The 26,978-nt window shown below is 39.2% G+C and overlaps 1 protein-coding gene across 2 annotated transcripts in view; it reads right to left on the bottom strand.

Moving 5' to 3' along the window:
* The window catches only part of Fign (fidgetin, microtubule severing factor), a 118,488-nt gene that overhangs the window by 56,435 nt on the left and 35,075 nt on the right, over window positions 1-26,978 (bottom strand). The gene's annotated exons all lie outside the window — the stretch shown is intronic.

The raw sequence follows: 26,978 nt of genomic DNA, 5'->3' as shown, positions 1-26,978 counted from the left end.
TGAACTCAGCCATTAAGCACAAAACCAGGAGCCTGGCTTTCTCCCTTCCCTCTTAGTACTTACCTCCCTTCCCTTACACCATTCATTTAACTCAGTGTCCTAAAGGACTGACGCCTTAAAAGTTCACCTTCTCTAGGTGTCAAGCAGGAGGGAGGAACTTTCAATATGGCTGCTTTGCCCAGCTAAGATACTTAATTCCTTCATTTACTTTTTATATACGGGAAGCGAAATTTTTTATTAAAAAGATTTGCTGCTAAACCAACACCCCCATCTAATATTTTTCTTTCTGTTATTTGTAGCATCCCAGAAATGCATTTCTGGAATTCACACTCCCTAGAATTTAAGCAGAAAAGCACTGGGGCAGATATAATTCTGGCCTAAAGCTGTTCTTAGTTTTGCACTGTCATTCATGGGCCTGCTCTCCAGAAGGCATACAGAAACAGAACTGTCAAGTTGGCCCTAAACATAGACTGATGTGGGCAACTGTTGTGTTTGGAGAGGGAAAGGGCTGGGAGTCTCTGGTGAAAACTGTTAAATATAGACCATAAAGTTGGGCAATAGTTAACTGTTTATAAAGGCGGACCTTTAGGTAGAAAATGAGGAAGTCTACAGAAAATTTAATCTCAGAAATAACCATGTGGTTCCTTAGATCTGGTTAGTCCCCTTGTTCTAAAGAGCAGCATAAGCCCCAAGTGTACTTACTCTTTACAGAGATTCTAACAACAGAAATAAATAAAGTGAGAGTACAATGAGCCCTCTCAAGAGAAAGGTGAGACATGCCGTATTTAAAGGACTTTCTGAAGAGCACAGAGTCAGCTCGTTTAAGAAAGGTGGATAACCTGAGTCTTTGGTTAGAATCCATTAATCCTGATGGATCTACACTAGCTTCTGAATGTGACCCTTCAGGAATGACTATAATACATGTTCACTTTGAACAGTTTATTTATAAAAGAAATTTTTAGCTTAAAGCTTAGAAGAATATTTACTGTCAAGACACTGATGGTTGTTTGTCTTGTTTTATTTTCTGATGTATCATTTGGGTTAGAATAGCATCTTCTTGTCTGAATGAAAGATCTAGGGCAAGTATTTTCTTCCTTCTTAATATCCGCAAAACTCTTTAGTACAGTACATTTCCTCATATTGTGATGACTCCCAACCATAAAATTATTTCACTGCTGACTGATATGCCTGTCCAATACCACAGAAGGCACAGCTAACCGGCTACCACAAATATTAATGAAAAAAATAGATACCCTCACAAAGCCAGGCCCAATCATAAATACGATGAATAACAATTTACATCCAGGGAAGAGAAATCTCCCTGAGAATCCCCTTCTTTTTTCTTTCCAGATAAAATTGAATCACCCGTGATGCCTGCTATTAGAAGTTCTAACCCAGATGGACCAGAAGCCAGGAGCCTCGCCCTTACCCTCACCCCCTACCTTTTCCCACCTGCACAAGATCCCCTGAAGCTGGGCAACTGCAAGATCCTGCTTGGCAACTGCAGATAGACTCAAAGCAGTGTACCATATCATCTGAAGAATAGCAGGGAGACCATAACTCAAGCAGTGTACCATATCTTCTGAAGAATAGCAGGTTGCAGTCCTCCTCACCCCCACGAATAACCAGGACCCACCGGTCGGGTCAAGTGGCACCCAGACGTGGGGCTCAAGGCACGGACCCATCCGGACGGACCCTCATTGAGAGGATGTGCGCACGACATCAAGATTGAGCAAGACAGAGATCATCGCCCGTGACCTGTCGTACACAGAACCAGGTTGATGCTGCCATCAAGAAGGCAGTTGAAGTTCATTACCATCAGCTGAAAATTGCAGAGAATCCAGAAGTGACTCCGCAGGAGACTGACACAGCTGTCAGCTCCCCTGCCTCTCCCTACGGTCTACCCCTAGACTTCCATGCCCTCCAGAAGGGTTCCTGGTATGCCTGGCTTTGCCCTCATTTCTCTCGCTAGAGAGCTTGGCCTCTTGATCACCACAACAAAAATTGGCTTTTTCCTAAACCAAGGCCACCCTTGATATGGCCGCTAACATTGGGGAGCCTTCCTTTATGACAATATTACACCCCAAACTGACAAATGGTTGGTAACTTGAACATTTACAAGAGACTAGGATGGCTGTGAGTTAGCCCAATGACGGGATTATTGTAGGTCCACTTCCCAGGGGCCCACCCAATGCAGCCGAAAAGGAGTGCGTGGTGCTGGGAGTGGGTGCAGCCTACATGGCCTAAGACAGGGCCCTCACCCTCCTTTCACCCACATCAGAGTCCCTTGACGTTGCCCATCGTCGACAGCCTAAAGCCTTCGACCATCGATGTGACTCGTCTCACATCAGTGTTTTGGGGTTGTGAACTTGTCTAAGACCCCCCCCATAATTAGACATCCAAATTCAAAACTCACATAGTTGGGATTGAACATAAGATGCCTTCTCTAACTAAACAGAGAAGGGGGAGATGCCAGAAGCCAGGACCCTCGCCCTTACCCTTACCCCCTACCTTTCCCCACCTGCACAATGTCCTCTGAAGCTTGGCAACTGCAAGATCCTGCTTAGCAACTGCATATAGACTCAAAGCAGAGTACCATGTCTTCTTAAGAATAGCAGGGAGACCATAACTCAAGCAGTGTACCATATCTTCTGAAGAACTGCAGGTAGATCATAATTCAAGGCAGTGTACCATATAGACCATGACATGTTTCAAGGCACAGGCCAAGAAGATTTTGTACTTTTCCACCACCTGGACCCTCTTACCCCCTCCCCTTGTAAAACATGCTATAAAAAAGCATTTCATGTTCAAAAAAAAAAGAAATTAATAAAAAAAAATACAAAAAAAAAATTATTTCACTGCTATTTCATATCTGTAATTTTGCTACTATTATCAATCATAGTGTAATTATTTGATATACAGAATATCTAATATGCAACTGAAAAATTGATTGCAACCCAGAGATTAAGAACCCCAAATATGAGGTAATATAAATACATATGGATATAGAAAGACCTAAATCAACATCCGTATACTGTTTTCTTTTCATTGTTTCCAATGTTCTTTCCTTCCAGGTAATGAGTTTGAATGAGGAGACAACTCCTGAATTTAGTTTGTTGAATCAGACCTGAAACACTGGTTCTCAGCAGAAAGAATCTGTGAAGCAGAGTACATGAAGTCTGGAGACTAACCTAAGACTAGTGGTTTTCAAGAGTAGCCTCCTAACCCAACAGCAATAGTGTTACAGAGGCACTAGTTAGACATCCAATATCCATGATCTACCGAACCAGAAAATCTGGGGAAGAGCCTGAAAGGGTGAATTTTAAGCAACCTTTCTGGACCTGATGCTTACTTACAAAGGCTTGAGAACCATTGTCTCAGACTCAGCCTGCTGACCTGAGTATAGACACAGCCACAGGCTCAGAATCTGTCTTGTTAGCACCTCTTTTGTTCCTACTAGGTTCTTGTGCTTGAGTGCTTTTTATGCTTCCTTTTCCTCTTCTGCATCAGCTCCTCTTCTTAAGTATATGAAAACAACAAACCATCTTTAAATGGGAGGATGCATGATGAGTGGGTGATATTTCCAGAGACCACCTTCTCATTTGTCTCTGAGTCATGAAGCAAAGATACCCACGTGTCACCTTTGCCTCCACAGGATCAGATTCAGATATATGGGATGTGTAAAAATGTTCACACAAGACTGCCTTCAACAAAAATGGGTGGAGGGCAGCAGATTTTGAACCTGGAAAGCAAATGTGATGTTTTATACTAACTAAGGAAAAGGGTATCAATTAGGCATATACTACAAGGTCAAAGTGACTCATCAAATTCATTAGAAATACAGCTGTCAACTGATCTTTAACTGTTTTCATTGTAGATACCAGTCTGCAATTAAATTACCACTCAACACAATAGGAGAATCAAGTCTTTATCCTTAGGTAAATCTCCCTGAGGAGGGTAAATACTAATAGATGTCTTTTCATATTTCAAAGTTTTGCTTGACTTTTTAAAACATTTATTTATGTATTTATTTATGTATTTATTTATGTATTTATTTACTTAATATGAGTACACTGTAGCTGCCTTCAGACACACCCGAAGAGGGCATCAGATCCCTTTACAGATGGTTGTGAGCCACCACATGGCTGCTGAGGATTGAACTCAGGACCTCTGGAAAAGAAGTCAGAACTCTTAACTGCTGAGCCATCATTCCAGCCTTAATTTTTTTAAAATATAAGGTTTCACTTGAACAATCCATGAACTCACTTTTACAGAGGCCATTTTGAGGCTAATATAGGTCACAAACAATGGACTCAGTAGGAGAAAAACTACGTAAAAGTAATTGATAATGTTAAAGTTTTTTTTAATTAGAAAAACAAGTATTTAAAACAACATTTCTTTGTTCCTATCTAAGAATTTTTTTCAAGTTATCTCTGAAGTGAAAACCTATAATAAAAAATTGTAAAGAAGAATGGTGTCTGGCATCTGTAGTTTCAGTATTTAAGTGAAAGGAACTCATAAACTTAAAGCCATCCTTTACAGAGAGTTCAAGATCAGTTACAAGAAGACCATGTGTCAAAGGTAACACAAAAGTTCTGGGTGTGTAGTTCAGTGATAGGGAATGTCCAGGGATACCCACAGGCCCCAAGTTCAACGCCTCACACAATTTACAACTAAAGAGAAAGCTACCGTGGACTACAGAAGTGCACATACAGAGAATATTGGAACATATCCCCACTGAACACACAGTTTTATACAAAACCGTGTATATTCATTTACAAAATGTAAAAGGAGAATCAATACATATTTTAAGGTAAAGTATTGTTGCCTTACATTGTATTAGTCACCTAGAGACTCAAAAATGATTTCAGTTTCTATTTTGAAGCTGAAAAATATTCAACTCTTGGGCTAAAACCTGCTCTACAACAAGATGGCTAAACTCATTTGTTAACTTGCAACATTTAGAACAATACTTCATACCTTTCCTTTTCTGAAGGTCTTTAGCCTGAAGCTCAAGGGACAGATCCTTATTCCATCAAGAATATATTTGGAAATGGAAAGTGCATGGGAGAAAATACAAAGAGAATTTTACAATCAAAGTATTCACATAATTGGTATTGAGTATTTGCAACAATACCAATCCCAGAGCGTATTGATAATGGAAGACTATATGTTAGTGGGAGGAGGAAATGATGGCCTTCAGGTTCTTAGGGTCACCCTCTCTGCTTATGTGCTAAAACCTCAGTTGATATCAAAAAATGCTTTGGTGACTGGAAGCCAAAACCATCTGAGGAAGAATGCGAGCCATGAGTGCACAGAGTTGGATTGGCTCTGCCAATCTTATCTGCCTGAAAGAGAGCCAGCCTTGTTCTCTGCATGGAACTGAAAACCAACTGTGTGAAGCAGCTAACTCTAATGTCCCTACTTTCTGTTTTGGGTTCTGAGGAATTTAACTGAAGGCATGGAAATAAGTAAGCATACTATCCCAATCCAAATATGAACAATTTTATCTTAAGCAGCACAACACCACAGACACATAAATTATCGTGGCATTCCAAGCTCTTCAACAGAATTGTCTGTGATCTTACAAATATTTTATATTTGTTCTGTCCAATAAAATAAATTCTTTCCCCTTTTTGTCTTCTCTTCAGAGAAGTCAATTCTGGAAAATGTGTCATAAAATTGAAGACAATTTTGAGAGCGCACGTCCTACATTGTCCTCTTTGTTAGGCCAAATCAACTTAAGTCATTCAGGCTCATTCATCTTCCCTGACTTCTTTTAGATTTTCTGTCTTCCCCATGCCTTTCTTGTATATGTGAGGTCTAAGTAAGAGTCGCATGATGGTATTTCTGATGAAGTAGTCACTGGCGTGGAAGAAGGAGTGGGAATAGTGGGGCAGCGTCTGTGCCCTGTCTGAAACTTTCAGAAATCTGACAAGCTTCCACATAGGACAAAGCACCTACATACCATACCCATGGCTTCCTGAACTCTTCACACCTTACTTCAGTAATGTATGTCTGTTTCGCACATGCATGCACACATGTGCATGCAGCCCTTTCTCGGTCTGTCTCTGTTGTCTCTGTCACCCTCTCCATAGCTCTCTCTTACACACACACATACATAGCCATATGATATACCACAGTCAGCCAAAGTTTGCATTTATTTCATTCTCCATTACTTTGTGTGTGTGTGTGTGTGTGTGTGTTTACTTTACTTTTCTATCCCAGAACCCCATACAGTGTGTGTGTATGTGTGTGTCTACTTTACTTTTCTATCCCAGAATCCAATACAGTATGTAATAGTATTTTAGTTGTCATATATCCCAAGATACTTTAGGATATCACACACACACACAGACACACAATTTCATTTAAACTGTATACACACACAGATGAAAGTTTAAAGCTGAGTTTTGCTCATTTCCTCATTGTTTGTACTATGACTCCTCTACTCTTCTAAAAACGCACCTTCACTTTAGTTTCTAAAACGTTGTCCTTTACAGCAAGATGACGTTTGTTCTGCATTATCTGTCTCGATTTGTACAGTTAATGAATGCTCCAACTTGCTTTCTTTATTTGAAATAAATAACCTTTCATTTCTGCATTTTGAGTACAAGACTGAGAACCATAATCACCTTTTAGCTTGTCTGGAACATGGCCTTCAACTGACAGACTGAGGCCTGCTGATTAAGCAGAGGTCATTAAGCATCAGCCAGAGAATAGGCTCACATCGAGTGCCATGAGTCTAAACACAGGATGATCACAACTCACTACTCTCTCTCCTCATTGCCTCAATCTGGAGGAGGATGCTCTCAGGCAAAGTCTGCCTAATCATACACAAACACAACACCAAAGAAGTAAGGCAGCATAAGTACTCAGAGTGCGTCATTAAAATTGATGTCCCACACTCTCCTTCAATGTATCACCTGACTCCCTTATTCCTCTACCCAACTGTTCAAGACCATCTTCTTCAGATGAAATCCACCTTCTTCTGAGCTTTCTGTATCACAAACATGGCTCTGACTTGTGGTAACCACACCAGACACCTCACACCACCCTTCTTCATTTACTAACTTCACAACTCCTACCCACCATCAGAAAGCACCTGTCATCCAATCAGAGTTACCTCAGCTTTCTTTAGCAATAGAGAGTGCTCTTGGGGGACACGGAAGAGAGAGACTAATAGATGCAAAGAACAATCTCATGTCCTCATGTCCAACACCCACATACTGAAAGCACTAGTTATAGGTACCATTTTCCTACCTGTCACATTGAGGTTGAACATGCTGTTCCTTTTTCTTATTATTATTCCTTATCATTCAAAACAACTAATATAGTCTTTCAAATTCACAGAAGCCATTTTTTCCCGCTCCCCATCCTCCCTCTCCCTATAGTTAGGCACTCTTTTGGAACACTTTAGCTACTGTATGTAAGTAACTCTATGATGGTGCCTGTGAAAGAGTGCACTCATGCCAACATATGTTCCCTCCCATCAACTTTGAGTGACCTAACAGCAAAACACGTGCCTTAGGAAGTCTGAAATCTATGTCACATTTCCTAGCAGAAGACAAACTGTAATTGTGCCAGGTACTATGCACCAGGTACTATGTGCTAGGTACTACACTAACATACTTACAGCATTTATATATTCCTAGCAATTGACGGAAATGGACGGCTTTCATCATGATTACTTTTAAACTTATCAAATCAAAGTCAAGAAAAATAAGCACATTTATCCAAATTAATTGAAAATATAAGTTTTAGAACTCAATACAAGCTTAGCAGTGAAGTCCATTTTATCAAAGAGCTTATTAAACAAGTGTGAGGATATACATGAATGAATGGAAGCTACCCTGACTTAAAATAAAGGATACCAAAAACTCTACCCACTAGGGCTACCAAACGTAAGAGCTGAACACATGGACCATATGTTCCCTGGGAACTGCATAGTCAAATTCTTCTTTACAGATGAGGAAACAGTAGCCAAATGATACATCTTTCTTTTTCTCAGAACAAGTACCTGTACCTAGTATTCCACAGATGTGGTTGCTTAAAAGAGAAAACTAGTACAAACAGAGAAACCTAATCAGCCAACCATGGCATGGTTGGAAGAGGGAAGAATGCAACATATTCAATGTTTTGGTTACAGGCACTATGAGAAATTTAAATCTATCAAAGAAGATGGGCACAGGCTGGGAATTCATCAAAGGGTGAATTCTGACAGGGTGTAGAACACACATTTGAGTACTTTTCCAGAGAAATTGTTAAAAATCAGTTTTTCCTGCTGGCTTATAAGAATTCTGTAGAGAATGCTGGAATGACTGCCATGAACAAAAGGGCTTGAAACCAATCCAGGAATACGCCTTTTTTTCTTCAAAGGGAAAGTCTAACCAGTCCAGCCAGGAAATGTGGCTTTAAAAGAGGAAGGCAAATGTGAGTTGGCATGCATTGGATTGGATGTTTCCCAAGTGTTTTTCCCATGAAGCTGAAGTTTGGCCTTGCTTTTAGAGGCTAGTTAAATGACTGAGACAGGGAATACTCAGAGACCTCAAAAAAATTGGCACACACCAAATTATTTAATCTACTTAAAAAAAAAAAAACTTGTAATCTTTTGCTTTTAAAAAAAAAGAGGCCTAAAAAAGAATGTAAGAATATTTTAAAGGGAAGGGAATTTATGAACATAAAATCACCATTGGGCTACTCATTAGGCAAAAGAACATCTTTCATGCTGAATAAAAGTTCAAACTTCATAACTTTGGAAATTTGGTTACCATGACTTCTTAATCACTATTAACAGCAATACAATACTTCATGACCTCTATAGGGCAGTTGAGTGATCCAAGCAAGATCTTTGACTGAGGTAAAAGAGACAAAGCTACAGTCAGTGAAAGTCTTATACTTGAAGAAATCGCATATAATCCAGTTATGAAGAAATGATTTTAAAGGTCTTAACAGAACCAAATAAATGACTTTAATGGCTATATGTGTAGGTACAGACTTTCAAGAACAAGCAGAATGAGGTATGCATCGACATTTGCTATTTCTAATGTAAAAGATTTTAGAAGAAACCGGAAACCGGTCTTCTCATAGTGTGACTGTGAGCAGAATTAGAAGATCATGAAATAGCATTCATTCATGCTTTCATTCAACAAATATTTGCCAAGCACCTGTATGCATAATGCCTTGGGCCAAGTGCTGGTATGATAGGGTTTCTTGTCTTCTGGTGAGAGTGAAGAGATCACACTGGCAGGAACAAAGGGTACAATTTAGCTACAAGACTTTGGAAGAGTCACTTAACCTTTGCCCAGAATTCCTTATGTAATGAGAGTATTGGTCACCAGTGGTTCTCAAAGCTCCATCTTGTCTCTTGGACTAGCTATATTCATCTCTCTTGTGATGATACATAGGTACCCTCCCAATGTATGAAGAATATAGGATGAATACACTGGTAGGACAGGCTGAGGAGAAGAAAGACTAGACATGACTTTCATTCAGTGTCTTTCTCCCCAGCCCACACCCAAATCCCACTCTGAAGCATTACAGGACTACAGGAAATTAATCTTAAGGCAAGTCATCCATCCCGTCCAAGGGTTCAATTCTCTTCCCATTATAATATCTGCAATGAAAAATATAAGCATTCCAAAGGCCCGTCATTTAAGCAAAGTTTGAGCATGAAGAAATCCTGGATTCAGTCTTGCAAGCCAACACAATACAACTTATAAATGAAAGACAAAACAAAACCAAAAATAAACAAACAAACAAAAAAGCATCACCTAATAGGGGGAAACTGACCTGGGTAGGCTAGCATTACTAAAGCATCAATCAAAGGGGCCAGAGAAGAATTTGCTGAGCTGGAGAGGATTAAGCACAACATGTAGATCCAATTGAGACATGCAGATAGAAATGGGAAGTAGAACTCAAGCTAGGTGATACCTAGAATTCATGCGGGGCTCTAAAAGAAACTGTTAAATGCTGCCCCCTTCCCCTCCCCCTGAGAGGTTCTAAATTAATCAGCTAGAGGTGTAGGCTGGGCATTGAGATATTTAAAGCTCCCTGGGTGATTCTAATGTTAGCCAAGGTTGAGAAGCACTGAATTAGAAGGGCAGAGAGTTATGGCAGGCCTGAAGACTATGTTTTAATGAACTATTTTCAGTCTTTTTTTATGGTCTAGCTAATTTTTTTTATTAAAGTGGTTTTCTCAACTTCTTATCCTTATATTAAAACTGAGCACATAGTAGCAGAGTTATATAATCCCATTTTTTTCTGTATTATCCTGTCAACATATCTCTGTGGGATTTCCAAGATATCAAACAGTCTGTGTTTTTCCGAATAATAAAGATCAATGACAAAATGTTCACTAACAAAGGCTGTGTGTGTTAGGTGTGTGTATGAATGCTGTCACCGCCAAGAGCTTTCCTTCATAAGAGATAACTGTTACAGGATCTTAATGTAGATCCAAACACTGTCTTTCATACATACAATACAAACCTGTAAATCACAAATTATTCAGACATCCTTATCTGAAAACACACGTGGTCTCTTTGAGAGCCTTTTTAAAAGTCGAAAGATCAGCATTCACTCTCTTTGCTTAAATGCAGCAATTGTAAGCTAGACAAATCGTATGCCACTAAAGCACCAAACATTTACCTGGCCTTTCTGAGATGCTAAAACTCTTCTCTAGGTGGTGTCCAGCTGGATAAAATTGTGTTGTTGATTCATGCTAAACACTTTGATATTCTTCTTCTACATGAAGAAACAGAAACTCAGACATTAGTAACATCTTTGAGCCCCAGTGGTAGAACTGACCAAGGATCTCAGGCCTCTCGGTTCACCATGTGTCTGGATACACTCTCTCTTATGCAAACCATGCTTTTATGATGTGCATGATCCCAGTTTGGTTTTAAAGAGAGAAAGGGGAGAGAGAGGGGGGAGAGGGAGGGAGGGAGGGAGGGAGGGAGGGAGGGAGGGAGGGGGAGGGGAAGGGGGAGGGGGAGAGAGAGAGGGAGAGGGAGAGGGAGAGAGGGGTGGTTATTTAATCTACTCAAACTACCTCATTCTCCTCTGTTCATAGAGCTTGATGATTAAAACTTCAAACTATTAATATCTGTTTTTCATTAGAGCTATGAAAGCACTTGTCTTCTTGGTCGAACTTCTTTCAAGTTTGTTTGTTATTTTTGGAGACAGTGTCTCACTATATATTCATGTTAAACTTGCTACAGAGCCCATGTCAGCCTTGAACTCCTGATCCTCCTAGCTCAGCTCCTGAGTCCTGGGAGTATAGGTGAGTCCCATCAGACCTGGCACGAGCCGTAAGCTTCTGGAAGGTGGGGTCATGAGACACACTGAAAGCATTTCCCCTCCTGAAACACCTAGTGGTTTCTTTTACTTAATCATATCCAGTAATATGTTGCTCATTGCTATTTTCAGTTTTAATCTAATTTATTAGGCTTCTATCTCAGAGTTAGAAATACTTTACAAATTAACATATAATCTTTATCCTATTCTCTTATACTAAATAAAAGGTCATTCTATTCTCTAAATGGAAAATAGCTTTTCAAATAAAGAAGTACTGCTACTACGACTTTATAAATTTTTTCCCAGTTCCGACCCAATTGCCTAGGTTATTTAATTACCTCTCAGAATGAAGTATTTCAAATCACTCTCTTTCTTTGACAAGAGCATCACTTGTATGAGTTTGGCAGTGTCCCTTTATGTCTTAAGTACCCTAAGAAAAAGCCATAATTCTAATAGTGATATGATCTGTGTAGAGCTTACAGCCTTACACTTCCTCCTTCAGTGGGAACCTGCAATTTTAGATAAAAGCTATCACACAAACTTTCACTCTTCATAAGTGGGAAGATGAGCTTACCTTCTGCTATGTCAACATTAAGGATCTAGCACTATCATTATCTGAAGTACTGAGAGATTACTCTCGTTTGTATATCTGAGCACCTCACTTAGGTTCCCTTAAGACATAAAATACAGTGGTATTGGAAGGCTATCCCGAAAGACAATCTAGCATAGACATACAGCCTGGGTTTTCATTGACTTTACTTTCCCAGGTGTCCAAGTCTACATCAGAGACCAGAGATACGTATGTGTTAGTAGTGGCAGCAACATACTCTTTTAAAGCAGCTTTGAAAAAAATCAATGAGATAATCAAATAATGGAGTCACCAAGTTTGTGCTTCTTAGGTATGGTTTTAAGTCTCATTCCAACATCTCAATCAACGACATAGCACATGACAATCACCAAGCAATGGTGCTTCTCTTTTCTCTGGTAGGCATTTTACAAGTTATGATCTCTAAGGATCAGAACAGATGCCTTCAATTCGAAAAGGATATGCATCCTTTCCACAACATCCTGTCTTATTCTGTCATAAATAAATGGAGGAAAAACATTTCAAATTACTTCTACTCATGATAATTTTACCCTAGACAAAGTTCCTGCCACAAAACAAAGGGTGAAGCATTTCTAGTTTCGCTGTAATTGCCATAATGCTGATTAAATGCACACTTGGAGTGGGGAAGAGCTTGCCTGTGGCATGGCAGAGTCCTTCTAGTGCTATTTAAAAACACTTCAAGTACAATCTTCTGAAAGTGGCACTTTCGTGAGCAGTACAACGGCGTACCTGAAGTTTCATTGCCTTGGAAAGCACAGGTTGGATCTGTAACGACATGAGAGTTGGCAAACTGACTTATACACACTATCACGTTTCCCAAGCTCTTCCAGCTACAAACTACCGAAAGAGCTGGGTTCGTTCTACATTTACAGCTTGTTTGTAAGACTAAATACAGATTTAGTTCTCATCAGACCACTCCTGCCAGACTTGGTCTAAATAAACTGTTAGTTCCCTAAACTGTCTCTTTACTTATTATCATGTTGTTTATGTTTATATGTGCATATATATCTATATGTAAATACATTTATGTATGTTTTATATATGTATGTATGTGTGTATACATATGTATTGTATGGAAAATGTAGATAATCATATACACATGTATGTTTGTTTATATATGTTTACATGTATATACATATATGTATATGTGTTTGATAAACACACACAAAGATACATGATATAAACTACTTCCCAGTAGGAGCCCTGAACATGCTTTGAATATGAAGGTTGTCTGGACTGTTTGTTATAGTTAATATCATCAACTATTGCTTGAGTTTAAATTTCATGTAACGATGTGTATTTTCCTATCACCAGAATGATACAAGAAGTTTAGAAGCATGCTTATCACAGAGACTTGGAAGGCTTATGGTAAAAAATAGAAACAGAATGGCATTTGAAATCATATTCCTGCCAGATTCCATCATACCTACTCCTCTCCCCCTAGGTATGATGCTGAAAGAGTAGTCAGTAGCCATTTTCAACTACAGGGGAGCTTGCTTAGAAAGATGAACAAGAACTTTTCTAGACGGAGGGTATTCAAAGACAGAAGCAGCAAGTTCTGCCCACTAGCTTAGACAGGGAAGAAAGCACTGTCAATTGACACATGCCTTTGACCCTCTGAACAGAGCTAGGTCACCTGACCCCCAAGCCTCATACACAGCTTAGTAAACTGTATTGCTCCCTGAAGAATAATTTATCATTTCCTCTTCAAAGTGCTAGCCTTCACTCCAAAACGCAGTAATGGAGATTGGTGAACTGACTTTATATCACAGTACTATGCTGAAAAAAAAAATCAAGAATCAGGAACCTAACCTAATCACCAAAGCAATTAGTAGCCTTATCACTTACCACAATTAAGTAATTATATGCCTGACAAACAATAGCATGCTATGAACTAGGACTAACAGCACGAACTCAACTTAGGTTTCTATCCTTACTCCAACAATTTTAGTTTTACAGAATCTAATTTAGTGGTGATCCTGTTTTTTCAAAGTACAACGGTAAGTGAATAATGCCATGTAGATTGAAATAATAGTGGAAGTCCTTACAGATTTGAAGCCAGAAAGACCATATTACTAATGTGCCCAACAAGAAGCCTAAAACTTCCTGTAAGTCTAGTTCCAGGGAATCTGATGCTTCTTGCCCTCATGGACATCTGCATACTCACCCTACAACACAGACACACACAAACAGACACACACACACACACACACACACACACACGATGAGAAAAATAGTAATAAATCTTTCTCTTAAAATGTATCATCCATGACAATGATGTTACCAGCTAGCATATAAATGCTTTAGAATGCTTTAGTAAACCTGCATATTACACACACACACACACACACACACACACACACACACAAATAAAGTTTGGAAAAAAGTCTTTAAGATAATGTGATGTCTTGGCAGGAAAGGCGCATGTTGCCAAGCCCAACGACCTGAGTTTGATCCCCAGGACCAGCATAATAGGAGAGAGCTGATTCCTGAATGTTTCCTCTGACTTCCATACACAGGAGCCATATGTGTGTCCATTAAATAGATAAAATAATGAAAAGCTTCAAAACTACTTTTAAAGAGAGATAAAGAAAAAGAAAAGCATATGACACCAACTCTCAATGAAGTAACACACTGTAAAACAAGGTCATCAAGGTCTTTCATGGTTACACATACTGGAGAAGCTACTAAATATGAAAGAGCCAGGATCTGAACCCTTAACAGGATACTCTCTGAGCCTCACAAAAAGATTTAAGGACATATGACTAGAACACAGTCCTAGGTTATAAAGAGGCAAATGAAAAGGTAATCAGATGGAGAGTTAAACTTCATGTTACAACTAAGCTGAGGAAGAAAGAATAACAACGACAGGCAAGATATAAAACAGCCTGAGACACACGAGACTCCAGGACAATGCTTGCTATGTGCCTTAGAGAACAAAGAGTACTCAAATCACATGAATGACCCTGTCTATGAGAACAATAAAGTCAGTCTTGGTAAAATGGAAGGTAACTGATAGTTGTTGTCATCTCATAAGCAAAGGGGAACCTGTACTTAACAATGAAAGTTGGAAGGTGTGAATAACTTCTATGCAAGAGGTGGGTGAGTAGAACAGCCAGCTCAGACATACTAAAGATGGTGGCCAGAAGGGAACCATGCAGGCAGAGCGGTCAGCTCTGGAATTTACTTCCAATCAAAAGGCAGGAGAGAAAACACTGGGAAATGTCTATTTATGTTTCTAAGAAAGGATTAACAGAGTCAAAACTATTATTATTTGTATACAGAATCAGAGAAAGTCTATGACCCAACAAAAGGGCGAAATGATGGACTCCATGGCCCACCAATCAAGTCATTCAAACACAACATGGCGGAGACAGGGCTTTTACTTCAAGTTTCATGGTGATGTATCCCGTCATGATTTATTCCAAAGGTACCACAAATGTGTCTTGACCCATGTACAGTCTGAATTCCCATGCTATATAACTTGTCAGTACTGTATCTTTGCCTGCTTTTAGGTTTGATTAATAGCCAGGCATGCCTTAAACAAATCAAGGGGAATTAATTTTCATTTTTAAAAAGTAAACATATGAACACAGATAGAATTCAAATGGCACCAATAAAGTCAAGATTATGAACCTATTTTTAAAGCAACAGACAATTTCAGTAGACTCGCGTTCAAGTACTGAGTCACTGAATTACACAAAGCCTTGACCAATATTTATTGCTCCATGTTTTAGAAGCAATTTCCATTTTGATGGGTTGCTTCAACACTGATATTCTGAAGCAGTTAGGTAACATAAAAATATAGGATCAAGATTATGTCTGTCAGATGAAAAATACAGCATTTATGCAGCATTATATAATCCATTCGCTGGTTTATGGGCCCAAGGTTCCCCTGGGAGTGCCACAAACCCACATAATATTCTACAGGGTTACAGTTTGCACTTGAGACTCTAAATGGGCAGGAAATGCTTTCTGAAACCACAGTGTAACCAGTACATGTCTCACAACTGCAAAACAGGTATAAAATACTGATAATTTCAATTTGGCATCTAAAGATGCCCCTATTTCGAGATGATCCCAACATTAAAATAAATGTGCTTTTTCCCTGGGAAATCTGTACCTCAACTCTGAAGACATAAAGTGCATAAATCAGATGACCAAATTGGGCCTATGAAAGAGCAGTTTCCAATGATTCAATGTCAGGGAAGTCTACTGTAGTGCTCCCTGGGGATGAGGCCTGTATTTCTTAAACACTTCGTCTAAGTGCCTTCAATAAAGAAAGATCACATAATACTTAATTTTAAAGATAACATCACAGTGGAGATAGGTATTGTTGCTAAGAGGAATGGACATAATTGTAATTCAAAACAAAAGATAGATCCTGGATATAAATTTAGTGATAGGTAAGTATAGGAATATGGTTATGCATTTACAGGAATAATAAAATAAAACTGTAGATTCTATCAGCCAAAAAAGCAATGCGCAAAAACCTTTGCAGCAGGGAAGGAATGAAAACTAATACCAGTGTGACAGGGAACAATTAAAAAGCTTTCCTAAACCAGGTAAGCGAAAGTGTTCAAAGGAGTGAAGAAGCCATTGTGTAATTTCTTGATATTTACTGATAGAAATTCCAATTCTGATTTTAAGCAGTAAAGAGAAACATAAAAGTACATATGATAGTATTTAAAGAAATGTATAAAATATGAATTTTGTAATCTAGAGAAATAAGACTTAAGCATGCCTCCAGGGATAAGGATGTAGCCTCGTGATGGCACTACTCTTTCTTGTGAGAGGTTGTTGGTATGAACCCCAGAATACAAGTTCAAAATGAAAATAATAACAATGAAAGATAGTTGAAGGCTTTTGAGATTGACGGGACATTTACTTGTATTACATTTAGAGACCTAACAAAATATAGCCAGTGTTGCACCACAGATGAATATCAAAAATGTTACTCTGTCATTAGAAGCCACTGAGGTAGGTTAAGTAGTTAAGCATTGTTTCCGTTTATCACAGTCTTTGAGCTTTAGACTGTAACCTCAGAGCATTTCCTTATGCCATGTTAGGAATCGATTTCCAACTCAAAATTTCCCCACATGTGGCGAAAATTTTGTAGCACTGTGCTTTTCCATTTTCTGTTTAAAGTAAAGATCATTAAGAATAGGATCACTGGATACTGACCAGAGAACTGATAATATATACTTTGTTGCTAATGTTAATTTTACTTTTTTCAAACTGATTGAGGTTCTAGAGGTTCAACACTGACAAGCTATTTACAAAATACAGTGTACTGTTCATGAAGTCTTTGATTGCTAAATTTAAACCCTGTATATAATCTAAGTTAAAATGAATTATGGAATGACAGGGAGGGAGAGGAGAGAAAGGGAGCAGAGGGACCCAGCCAATACTCTGCCTTTATTTTCCCGTTTTAACAATTAGCCAATGCTAATTGTTAGCATAGTAGTTAAAAAGGAGGAACTATTTTAATAGATGTTTTTCACTATGTCTAACTGATTTGGTTCCAGACTACATCTGAGTTTGTCGCTCCTACTTCATGAATGTGGCAGTTTCTTACTCTGCTCTATGATGTGACACCCACTCAAACAGTGAGTTTAGTGTGCTAGAATATGAAGGCCTGCTAATGAATCCAAGAATACTAAACCTTGGTAATCAGTGAGGCGGACATTAATGAGTAGTTATGCAGCTGTTTAATTCAGCCAAATCTATTTGAATACTACATAGTTCACTTTACTTGCAAAATAACTTTCTTTTTAAGAATAGAAGAGAAAATGAACTCAATTAAGTATAAAAACAAGCAAAAACAGAGTGGAGATTTTGGAGAGAAAGAGAAGGAGATGGAGAGATAGAGAGATGGAGAGATAGAGATAGATAGAGAGAGAAAGAGAGATGAGATAGAGAGAGAGAGAGAGATAGAAAGAGAGAGAGAGAGAGAGAGAGAGAGAGAGAGAGAGAGAGAGAGAGAGAGAGAGAGAGAGAGACCAAAGCTAGAGGAACTTGCAATTGTAAGTCCCATGAGGAACTTGAAATTCTCAAGAGGAACAAAATGTTTTCTGCAAGTAAAAGGCAAATCAACATGCCTTTAAATTTGCTAACAAGGATTCTCTCTAATAAGTGAACCGAGCTCCAGAAGTGAGCTCAGCCTTAAGAATTTTAAATACTCAATGAAACTCATCTTAAATGTTTGCGTTGTTCTATCTGGGAAATGTCAGTCTATGAGAGCATGTGGCCCAGAGACTCTGCTGTGCTTTGACTGTTCCTCCAAACACAGAAAGCTTTCTGGTCACCACAACTATAATTCCTACACCTTCTCTACTTGGGCAATTACACCAATTTTCTGTTTCAAAACCTCCATCAACAAACACATAAGTAAGAGAATAAATAACATGCCCTACTTTATATTATCAATGAAACTACAAAAAAAAATCCCTGAGATGCCAGTGTGAATGGAATTATTTTTGTAGCTCTAACGCTGTGCAAGTCAAAAGATTTTTCATTGTCTGTTATTCGTTCTGAAAAAAAAAAAAGATGTTTACCCCATAGGAGCAAACACAGAATTGGATTTTCTAGAATAGCATCCAGAAAAGTTGGGGAATATTCTAGTAGAAGATATGGCTAATCTTCATAGGTTATTTATAGTTATGTCTGGAGTAAAGCTCTTAGAAGTGTTTAGTTCAACAATACACAGCAATATACTATCACATGTATTTTCCTCCAAGAAACTAGACGCACCTGAGATGTTGAAATATAGTTTATTTTTACTCATGGCGATGAGGTTAATAACATCTTGTTAATTAAATGAAACAGTCCAAATTCAAAGCAATGAAACAATTAGGAGAAGATAGAGAAAAACTTCTGTCCATTTACTGCAGCTCGCTTTCCACTGCAAATGGTAATTCCTAAAGGGCTCTGAAAGCCTGGTCCTGAGAGGTAATAGAGGAAACAGACTCCTATTAATGTTGTGTCCTCTGACATCTATTCTGTGAAAATAGAAGGAGAAAGCATTAACTTTCAACACTGGACACGCTAAGGAGAAAAAACAAATGAGCGCATTCTAAACAGCTATGTGGAGCAAGGTGACCCATCCGAGTTTAACAGGAAACCAAGAGGTAATCAAATGAAACATAAGACCTTTTGCCAGAGACCCTGGAGGAGACAAGAAGGCCCACACAATCTAAGAATCTGTGAAAAACAGGGATGCACGCATGCATCCTTCTGCATGGACAGAATAGACACAGGTGGTCCCCGCAAGAACTACAGTTCTAAGAGGAGGCAGCCATGTGTCCTGTTCCTCCTTTAACATGCCTTTAGCATCTCTTCATTATCCTCTTTTAACTAAGATGAGTGCAGGCTGTTCACAGTATCAGAGATATCTGAGATGAACAAAATCACCAGATCTCACACCTCTAAGAAGCAAAAGCAAATCCCAATCAACTGTCTTAAAATCTGACCTATTCCACAACTGCTACTTGCTCATTATCTAACCAAGTAGATCAGACATGTGTGTGCTGGTACACATGTGTATGCATTAGTCTGTCTGTCTCTGTAGGATGCATTCTGTAGCTAAAAAGAGCAGAAGAGCAAAGAGCTAAATCCAGTGGCAGAGCTACAAAAAGCAAGAAGGAAGAAAGTGTGTAAAAGGACCACAGTGAGTGTCTCATTCTCCCCCGTTTCTTCACCATCTAGCATAGTAGTTGCTCAATAAAAGACAAGCCAATAAATAGAGTAATAAAACCTACTTGCTGAAAATGTACACTCACTAGGCAGTGGTGGCACACACCTTTAATCCCAGCACTTGAGAGACAGAGGCAGGTGAATTTCTGAGTTCAAGCCCAGCCTGGTCTACAGAGTTCCAGGACAGCCAGGGCTATACAGAGAAACCCTGTCTCGAAAAAAAGAAAGAAAGAAAGAAAGAAAGAAAGAAAGAAAGAAGGAAAGAAAGAAAGAAAGAAAGGAAGGAAGGAAGGAAGGAAGGAAGGAAGGAAGGAAGGAAGGAAGGAAGGTGTACACTCAATTCATGAAGCATCACAAACCATTAGTTATCAAGAAAGACCTCCCTGGGTCCTGAGGAACAATCTTTTTAAAGACCAACATTAAAATGGTCATAATAACAAAAAATAATAGATTACAGGTACAAACAGGAGACATGAATTAATAATTTAAGTGACAAAAACTAATGCAGAGGAAAAGTAAATATAGAACTGATAAAAATAAATACATTTAAGAAAATGCTGTTAAAAAAAAATAAAGAACTATACATCACCAGAGAGGTACACTTCCTTTTCTAAATAACACATCAGACTGGATACAAACTGATAAGCAACAGGATGGCAGATGATACTGTCAATCAGGACGACATAAAGGCCATCTTAACTAAATGCCACATGGCTCTCTATTCCTGTGCTTCACTGCTGGGACTGTAGACATAGACGTCACAGTACCTCCCTTCCCATCATTCTTGTCGGAGCTTGCTATAGAGGCTTTCTGTCTATCCTGTTCTAGGGCAGAGCTGAAAGGCCCAGTAGCTCTTTGTCTCCAACTCATTCTGAGACTCAGATGGATGCTTTATTTCTGCAAATATTTGGTATCCCAAGGGTTAATTTTTATTGCTGTGTTTCGCCACTAATATTGGAAAAATAAGCATCATCTCTCAGGCAGTACATATGTTTACTAGAGACAACAGATACTCAGTACTTGTTTTCACTTGAAATGGAGATGGTTTTGTTTTCATTTTGAAGTTTTTGTTGCTTTGGTGTTTGTTTGTTTGTTGATAAAGTATTGGGACACTAAGTGTTTCCATGTGAATATTCTATAAAATTGAACATACAAGTAAATCAATCAGGGGAATGCTGTAGAGTGTAATTTCCCCTTCACAATCCAGAATGGACATAAGCATTAGAAACTCTAAAGACCCTCTGTAAAGAACTCCAGTTAATATCAACCCACTGTTACTAGCCTATGGAATCCTCTCTGGAAGAAAGAGGGAACATGGAGGTAGGAGATGAGAGTGAGTAAGTGAAAAACTGGCAAACTTCTCATAAGATTTTACTGATGAAACTGTTCTTCTAGCCAGCAGTAGGGGCACATGCCTTTAATCCCAGCACTTGGGAGGCAGAGGCGGGCAGATTTCTGAGTTCGAGGCCAGCCTGGTCTACAGAGTGAGTTCCAGGACAGCCAGGGCTGCACAGAGAAACCCTGTCTCGAAAAACCTGTCTCTTCTGCCTGGGAACTGGAAGGCTATGAGTATGCCAGCTTGGTCCCTCCCCTTACATATTGAAGTCCAGTGAAGCATAACTGTTTAGCAAAGTTTGCACAGACATCAACTGTAAAAGTGTGAAAATGTTAGCCGTCCCTTTAGGGGCTGAGTCCTATGGTTCTCTTACTTCAGCCAATGAAGCCTAGATGTTGCCCTGATCCTTCCCTGTAGCTTCTCCATGTGCCTCCTCATCCTCCTGTGTAAGAGTCTGGTTCTTTGTCCTGGGTACCAAGGTCCTCCTACCACATTTAGATATATATTCCTGTAACTGAGACTTCAAATTCCTCAAGTGTCATTTCTCCTTAACCATAAATCGGGTTTCATTTCCCCCCTCTGACTGGAAAATATTTGCCACTTTAAATATTTTACATAACCCATTCTTCAGCAATGTTCCAGCCACATCTCCAGCTCCTGTGAAATAAGCTTCATTCCTCCTTCTTTCTATCCTCCTCAGGGGCAACTCCCTCAGTTTTCATTCTCTAGTATCACCATGTCTGAGAAAATCATGCTTGATTGTTCAGTGTCTGCGATTATCTTTAATGAGCACATAAAACATACTGTAACTTGTATGTATTCCTTGTTTGATCCGGTAACATGGCTAGATCTTTAATCTCTAACAAGGAAGGTAAGTGATGTCTAGTTGAGGGGCAAATGAAGCAACAAATCAGAGAAAGATATGACTCAGTGACTCAGAAATAGGATATGCCCAACTCTCATGAGAATAGCACAGGAAAGAAAGGCTAGCTATAGCAGGGAGAGAGAAAAAAAAGTGTGTTGTGTCGTGGGTAGTGGGTGGTGGATGGTGTGTGTTTCAGTTTTACTGGGACAGCTTTACTGGGTCAGTTTTACAGAGACAGGTTACAGGGAGAATTAGCTAGACACAGGTGAAGACAGAATGAACCAGAGAATGAGGAGTCAGAAGATTCAAACATATGGCCAAAGCTAGTGTCAGAGCAATTCATTCAGAAGCCAAGACATGCTGGATCGAATCAGTCAACTTGGAAGATTAGATTGTAAAGAGGTTAGATCTTGCAGGTCTAGGCCCAGGAATCCTTAGAACAGAGAAGGAAATGTTCTGGGCTCACCCAAAACAGGACTCATTTGTGAACAAAGACATAGACACTACTGTTTATAAGAAATCCTTAGTCAAGCATTATGCTGAGATTGGCAGAAGTGGAGACCTTGACTTTTTGAGTTTCTTGTAATCAGTTGTATATATACTAATACAGCTGACATGTAAAAAACGAACACCAGAAAAATAACATGGACTATCCAGAGAATTCATCATTACAGCCTTATATCTTACTGGCCTGGTGTCTTTCATTCACGAATGAGTGAGTTCTGGATTTCGACAGCACTTTTTTTGGTCACACACGTAACGCAATAGCTTACCTGCTCATTAAAGGAAATCTTAGGTTCTTAATAAATGTCCATTTAATAAATAAGTCCAATTAAGGAACCAAAAGATATAGTGTTCTATAAAGAAAGCACCTAATGGTAACAGAAATATTTATTAAGGACATAAGGCGTTTTGGTACAATGTAATATTTCAGCAACACTTGTTTGAAATTTCATTATTTCTTTTGGTTTTCTGAGGCATTTTTGGTATTTCTAGGCATTCTTTTTAGATAGGCTAGAAAAGACATGAATGGCTTGTTCCTCTTTTCCTTATCTTATACTCTCTTATCATTTAAGGTCCAACTTTAAAGTTGCCTGTGTATGAAATAGGATTTGGAGTCCCCAGGTATTCAATTGCATCTTTTTCAATACTCTCCACGCACTTTGTAAAGATTCAATAATTAGTTGAGGATCTCCAAGTGACAGAGAGAGGAGGCAGAGAGAGACTTAGGGGTGGGGGGAGACAGAGCACACACCAGTTCCCACTTAGCCCTATGAACAACAAGCAATATGTGAAACATTATTATACCAATTTTAGAGATAAGGATTCAGGTAGAGAGGATTAAGAGAATCCCCATAATTTGAAGGTAAAACAGAAAACTGGTATCCAACCTTAGGTGCTTATTTAAGACTGTGTTTGCCATGGAACATAACTAGGCACATTCATGCCATAATTACTTACGTCTGTCTCCCCCAAAACTGTCTGCAAGTTTTGAACATGAAACGCCTCTCTTAAGAAAACCAGTCATTCAAGCAAAGGGGCCATTTCATATTGTGACCCACAAGATGGTAGTTTTCAAAGCTCAAAGAACATCAGAAAAATAACATTGTAGAAACTTGGGATCAATTCAACTAAGAATGAGAAAATGGCATTTATACATGCACATATCATAAAAATCATAAATGGCAACATTCAGAAAAGAAACCAGTAAGTATCTCATAAATTGTCTGTTAATTAGAAATGTCATATTAGTAGATTTTACCACCCGAGATATGTTTGCTGCACCTATGATTTCCTCATTAAGTAATAGACTAGATTTCACCCATCAGGAAGGAAAGCCAGGACTGATCCTTCACAATCAAAGACCTCTAATTATGTTACTCCTTTATCTAGTTCCCACCCATAACTGATTCATTCTGTCGCTGTTTTTGCTACCATCTCCAAAACCCTGGGATTACTAAGGGAGCAGCAGGCATGCTGTACCCACACTTCTCATAGACAAACTCTAGATGGAGTTCCCTAGACTAAGAAGGGTATGTGGTCCTCATGAAGGAAGTCAGGAAGGCACAATGAGGACATGGGTGAAGGAAGAGTGCATGAAGGTAGAACGTGAATGTGGGCTTAGAATTCCCATGGCCCTGGGCACCAGGCTTACTCTTGGGAGTTCATTTCTCAACTTATGCTTATCTTTTATTAAGGGAAGCTATTAATACTTGCTGGATTTCACTTCAGGGAGGGGACTTAAATAGAAGACCACATATTTAAAGCACAAAGGTATTGTAGTAAGAAACCACCTGTGTTTGATGAATATTATTATTGGCATTGCCTTATCCTTCACTTAAGTCTCTTCAACTTCATCAGCACTTGTGGTTCTCTAAAAGAGATAAAGAATTGGGCACAGTGGAAAGGACATGGCATTCCTGCTCCATGTGCAAAGCTGGTGGCCTTACACCTGAGGGGTGAACTTTGGTAAGGGCAAAGTCTGCCTTTGGAATGGGGCTGCGTTCTTCCTAACTGCAGAATGGTCAGAAGATTACTTAACTCCTGGAGATTCATTTTCTAGTTTTATAAAAGAGAACTGGTCTGTAGAGGAACTCTGGTAGGGATTGATGTTATACCTGCTCTTTCTCTCTGCCTTGGTGGGTTCAGTAAGCCCTTGTAGAAAAGATTCCAAATGTGAAAAGACAATAGGGTTGCAAGAGAATGGTAAACTAAGGAAAGGGAACAGAAGCTTAGACAGAAGCCTGTACACATTGCCTGTTCTTCCCTCCACACTTTGTTCCAGCCACACACTTGGGCCAACACCACTCTATGTGAAGGAAACAGAGGTCTAGTTGCCTAGCAAAGTGGGCCTGATGTCCAGCGCCCCACTGTCCAATCCCAGGGACAGGAGTCCCATCCTGTGCCTAGACCTTGACTTCTTGCTTTCTAACTGCTGACTTGAAATTGAATGCACACAATTCATGAGAGATGGTAACATCTATTGATACTGCAATCTAGACAGCGAAGCAAATAGCACGCCTGTGGCCTAGAACTGGAAAGTTAACTGCTAAAGATGGTAAATTCTCCTGTCTATGGGATCTACCTTTCTGTCACTTCCAAACTTTTGAAACATGTCTTTTCAAATGGAGACTGCCAGTCCTTGAAAACAGTTTTTTCTTGTTTTCTCCAAGAAGCAAAAGGCACAGAATAGAAATCTGGTTTGTTTCTCATCCCTGTCGGATGTTGACAAAGTCATAGTTTCACAAGCACCCTGGGGAGGGCAGAGCCCACCCCTTGCCTCCAGGAAGAAATGGACCTAAACTGGCCACTAAGTTCCCGAGGGAATAAATTTGGAAAAACACATCTACACAAAACCTGGCAATCGCTGTACAAGGGAATTTTCTCAACGAAAACACTCTGTGCACACAAATGTGAGGAAGCACGGATCAAGAAATGTTAGCTGTTAGGATAGTGTAAGTATGGAGAAATGGCTTTGTCAGGTTTTTTTGGCTATATGAAATTAAGATGTATTTTTTAAAGCTGTGGAAAAAGAAACGCCATTCCACGGCTGTTTTCCTTAGAAAGTGGCATGCCAATGGTTCATGTTTGGAACCACACAGTACCCGGCTCTTCTAGAAGCCTGTAATCATAAAATCCGAACTTGACAAGCCAAATAAAACATTGTAATTTTTGATCACTGCCTTTCAAATTTTGGGCATTTGGGTACTGGAGTAATTAAATGTTCACATAAATGTACCTTCTTATTTTACATGTGCTTTGCATTTAGAATATGTTTCTAATATGATAAAAACAATAAACCTAAAATTCATTTCTACTTTCTAGTGACATATCATTCCTAAGAACAGGGGTTTAAGAAAATCCCACTCAAAGAGAAACTTGAGATTCAACTAAAGTTTTACATTAGTTTAAGAAAGGAATGTTAATGGAATCTTCCTGTATTGTTGAATGGAATACGTATTGCCAAATTTATACATAGTTTTTAGTAAATCAGATAACTTTGTAGACTGACGAAGGTTGATAATCAAGAGTATATAAAAATGAATGAACTATTTGTACTCCATTATCAATATAAGATTTGTTTACATTTTTAATGCTATGGGGTGAGTTAATAATATGCTTTTATGGTTTGTGGCATGTAGCATATGGCATGTGCCTGGGTGTGTGCATGTGTGCCTGTGCATATGTGTGTGAGTATGTATGTGCATGTGTGCATATGCTGTTTGTTTGTGTGTGTGTGTGTGTGTGTGTGTGTGTGTGAGAGAGAGAGAGAGAGAGAGAGAGAGAGAGAGAGAGAGAGGGAATGGAGAGCATGGGTTCTCTCCAGTCATTCTCCATCTTATTTGTTTTGAGATAGGGTTTCTCAGTGAACTTGGAGCTCACAGTTTGATTGAACTGCTGGCCAGCGAGCCCCCAGTATACTCCTATCTCCAGTTCCCAGGCACTGGAACTAGACAGGTGGAGTGAAGGTGGTGGGGATCTGGACTCAGAAGCCACCTTCCTAGCCAGCAACACGTACTATCTTGGAATGTATCCTTAGTCTGAGTGAGGCATGGAGAACGGAAGACACACAGACACTCAGAGAAGGGGGACATGAACTTCCAACCCAATTTAAGTTTTGAAATAGACTCTTATATATGAGGAAGCCAACATTTCCTCAAGAAACAAACAAGCACATGATGGGTTGTGAACAAGAATCTCAAGAATAAAGTCAAATGGCTATGTTGTCCTATTTTGAAACAGAATAAATTGAAGAAATTTTCCACCATACTGATATCAAGAAAGTAGCACTATTGTCTGAACCCCTCCCCAAAAGCAATTTGAAACATGCAGAATCATGTTAATGCTACAGATTTGTGAATAATGAGATCTTTTCTTAGTTTCACTTTTAGAAGGGAAGGTGGAGAGAGGGACCTGGGGCTAGCCTGTACTAGCAGAGCTAGCTAGTGGCAGAGTAGCAGAAGCAGAGCTAGTGGCAACATGGTTGCTATGAGAATTCACAGGAGTCTGGAAGTTCGATCTGAAGATCATATCAGTCTAGATGAAAAATGACAGCTCGTGAATTCTGAGACTGGGCTAGAACAAGGTCGTGAGTGGGTACATTGTGGGAATGCTGACACAAACACACAGAGAAAGGGGGGGGAGAGAGAGAGAGAGAGAGAGAGAGAGAGAGAGAGAGA

This window comes from Grammomys surdaster, unplaced genomic scaffold, assembly GCF_004785775.1.
Source record: "Grammomys surdaster isolate TR1022 unplaced genomic scaffold, NIH_TR_1.0 191, whole genome shotgun sequence".
Classification (NCBI taxonomy): domain Eukaryota; kingdom Metazoa; phylum Chordata; class Mammalia; order Rodentia; family Muridae; genus Grammomys; species Grammomys surdaster.
The sequence above is the reverse complement of the archived record's forward strand: the minus strand, read 5'-3'. Positions and strand labels throughout refer to the sequence as shown.